Here is a 4,144-nt window from a genome sequence, read left to right as displayed (position 1 = left end):
GAGTGGAAAGATAAGTATACGGGACAGAAAGAAGATGCCCAGGAGCAGTTACAAGAGGTTGCAATAGAACAACAACTAGAGGAAGCTGCAGATGCTGAAAAGGACTTATAACCGCTTCTTGAAAATGACTGGTTGTTTGTAACAAACTTTCTTTTGAAGGGTCCAAAGCTTGTATGCATCCATACTATTATAAATGGATACTAGGACTCCTAAAAAAATGATCGCAAGTAATTGTAAGAAAACGCTGCAAAAATTTGTCTAAGCTTTTTTCTAGTCTTATGGAGAATACTCTGATTTTTGTAATATTTTCTCAAAATTAATATCAATATACAAACTAGAAATAGTGTATATACATAAATGTGCATAGCAGTCATAGGGTAACTCATGTCAAATGTGCAACTCAATACAATAAATAATCTTAGTTTGTAGCCCTATAGCATCATAATGTAGTCCTTGACCAATTATGCATTAAAGAAACATCTAGTTCTATTAAGGCACAAGCATCAAAGTCAAAGGTTATGACAACTAGTGAAAAACATCAAGAACAAAAAGTTTAGTCTCAAGAATTAGGATTTGTAATAAAAAAACTTACAAGGATGAGCCATATTCATAACTTTTGTAGTCCCACCTTGGATATCAACACTAGAAGCAACTCATGTTGTTCGTGTACAGACAAGACAATATGGGAGTTCATTATACCTAGCAACTTGTGGTGTTGTTGTTCGTGTTGGCTCTGTTGGACCCTGCAATTAAGATTCAATATACATTATTCAATAAGATTAACTGTGCAACATAATGAAATATTGAAAAGTGTGTTACCTTGTTGAGCTTCGCTTGGTTTCGAGAATAGTTTAATATTCTCTACTTAACAGGGCCAACCACGTGAAGGTGGAAGCTCATTTGGCCCCTCCCCCCCCCCCCCCCTAACATCACTCTAAATTCCCCGTTAACATCTTATAACATTCATTCATTAATTCTTTCTACCATTAATAAAATATAGCATTCATTCATTAATATCACATAACGTTCATTAACACATAACATTGATTAACATTAATTAACACCCAACATTCATCAATATTAATTAACACATATCATCCGTAACCATTAATTAGCACATAATTACATTCACTAATACATAAAAATCAGTCATTATCAAATAAGTTAGATTACAATCATTTCTTTCTTAACTTTTTTTTTGAAGCTATGAAAAGACTAAGTGGAACATCGGTGTCTTCATCATTTCCCCCCTCTACAGATGTTCCACCAACTTCTCGTGATCTCAATGCATGCCTAGTCCTATACTGAGGACAAGGACACTGAAGCGAAGGGGGGTCGTCTACAATAACAAAGAAATGGGTTAAATTCAAAAAAAAAAAAAAATTATTGTTACAAGTATTTCATTAATTTAGAGAACATAATTGTTGTGCTCTTTAACTGATGGGGCCACATCATTTTGTGTAGCCTCAACCTCAACATGTTGAACACCACGGTCCTCTTTACCTGAGTGGGGAACATCATGTTCTTGAGGTTGTGTACCCAGATCATGCTCCACTTGCTCACCACCGACTACATGCTCTAAAATATTAACAAGAAAGGTTACATTAATTACTATTCTAATTACAAATTAAGATGTTTAATTGTATTAATAGCTAAATAAATAAATTTGAATAGCAAATGAATACCTCCACTACTGGGATGCACATCCAGACCTTCATGTGCAGGTGGTGTTTCACAATTAGCAGGCTGCATTCCAATGACATGCACATAGTTATCATTGCTTGCTTATTTAAAACAAATATTGTCACTTTATGTTGGAGCTCAACATCAATTAGATTATTGGTAAAGTATTCAATTTGAAACAACTTCCATTTAGCATATTTACTTTTGTGATGAATGCACTCGAATATTGTGTATGCCCACTCAATTCTCGTAGCCGATCAGCCATGGCTAAATAGCCTTGCTAGTAGGCAATTCTCTTGTCATCTTCTGTGGGTGCTCTATTGAATTCAGAGCCCTACATTTTTTCTTGGTACCGTGAATTTTGCTTGCATTGTTTGATTTAAAAAAAACGTTTGCAATTTATTAATATTTTGAGACAATATGGGAGTTTACATGAGATACTTACAATTCGTGTAGCAAGTTTCATGTAACCACCAGAGCTGAGTTTGTGTTGCCTGTGCTTTTCTTGCCTTGCCTTGGTTGCCTTTGACGTGTCACTCAATCTATAAAAAGTTTGAAATATGTTAGATTATATAAATATAAAGAGTAATTAATTAGTACATAATTACATTCTTAATAGTATCTCGTACCTTCCTCTGGCGTCTACTGGTGTATTTCCTTTTTTCCTTTCAATTCTCTCCTTGGCATCCAAAATCAGGCCCTTCCACTCCCTCTCTAGAATCATGGGGGGACGCTCATACTTTAGGTTCCTCTCCAAATGGGTCATGTATTCTTCTTCTTCTTCTGGTGTATTTCCTTTTTTCCTTTCAATTCTCTCCTTGGCATCCAAAATCAGGCCCTTCCACTCCCTCTCTAGAATCATGGGGGGACGCTCATACTTTAGGTTCCTCTCCAAATGGGTCATGTATTCTTCTTCTTCTTCTTCTTCTTCTTCTTCTTCTTCTTCTTCTTCTTCTTCTTCTTCTTCTTCTTCTTCTTCTTCTTCTTCTTCTTCTTCTTCTTCTTCTTCTTCTTCTTCTTCTTCTTCTTCTTCTTCTTCTTCTTCTTCTTCTTCTTCTTCTTCTTCTTCTTCTTCTTCTTCTTCTTCTTCTTCTTCTTCTTCTTCTTCTTCTTCTTCTTCTTCTTCTTCTTCTTCTTCTTCTTCTTCTTCTTCTTCTTCTTCTTCTTCTTCTTCTTCTTCTTCTTCTTCTTCTTCTTCTTCTTCTTCTTCTTCTTCTTCTTCTTCTTACTCATCAAACACCTGCTTTCCTAAACTTTTTGAATGATGAGATTTCATCTTTGGACCACAAACAGGACATGCAAATTTTCCCTTTGTTTGAAGACCTACAAGATAATGTATAATTGGATTAAATATGATAATTTTTTGAATTATAATGTTCATACACAACTTAAACACTATAACATACCACAAAAATGTGTTAGCCCCGGGGCATCGTGCATTGTCCATAGAAGCATCGCATGGAATTGAAATTGTCTTTGTCCTATTGGTCTAGAGACATCATACATAGTGACACCATTCCATAACTCCAACAACTCGTCGATAAGAGGCTCGATATATACATTCATATCTTTAACTTGGTACTTACCTAATCGAATGAACAAAAACATTACATAATTATTATGACCATTTTACTGCAATATTTATAATTAAATTTAGACGACTATATTTAAATGATAAAATACCTGGAACAATCATTGCCAACATTATGTGCTCCCTCTTTATTGACATCCATGGAGGAATGTTATTTTTGATAACAAAAACAGGCCACACTGAGTAAACAGATCTCATCTCTCCAAATGGATTGACACCGTCTGCTGCCAATGAAAGCCTGAGATTACGAGGTTCTTCTTTAAAATGTGGCCACTTTTCCTCTATGTCCATAAATGTTGAACCATCCGCAGGCATTCAAATAATGTCATCTCGACTTCTATTGTGTGCATGGTAATCCATAAATTGTGCCAAGCTAGTGCACTTGAATAATCGTTGCATACGTGGAATAATGGGAATATAGTGAAGAACCTTGCGAGGAACCATTTTTGTTATTTGATCTATTCGATATCTACTGATATGACATTCAGGGTATTCAGTTCAAAATTCATGTTGTTTGTGATATATAATATGATCATTGGGACAAGCATCTATTGCTTGATACTCCATTCCAATATCTTTCATAACGGCAGATAATTCTTGGTATGAGCGAGGTAGAATATTTGATGGTGGTAACAAAAACTCACCTATCAATCTACAACAACAAAATATAATTTGTTATAATAAAGAATATTAATGGTACAACATGATTCACAGTTTATTATGACATATATGACATGCCTTAACATACGTGACATTATTATGTTGGATAAACCATTCATAACCTTCAAGTTCACCAACAACAATACAGCGGAGAGAAAAGTTGCCTGCGAGCCTTCATAAAGGGCCTCCAATGCCTTCTCAAGTAGAGGG

The sequence above is a fragment of the Cryptomeria japonica genome, chromosome 2 (genome assembly GCF_030272615.1).
Source record: "Cryptomeria japonica chromosome 2, Sugi_1.0, whole genome shotgun sequence".
Classification (NCBI taxonomy): domain Eukaryota; kingdom Viridiplantae; phylum Streptophyta; class Pinopsida; order Cupressales; family Cupressaceae; genus Cryptomeria; species Cryptomeria japonica.
Note: the sequence above shows the minus strand (reverse complement) of the source record.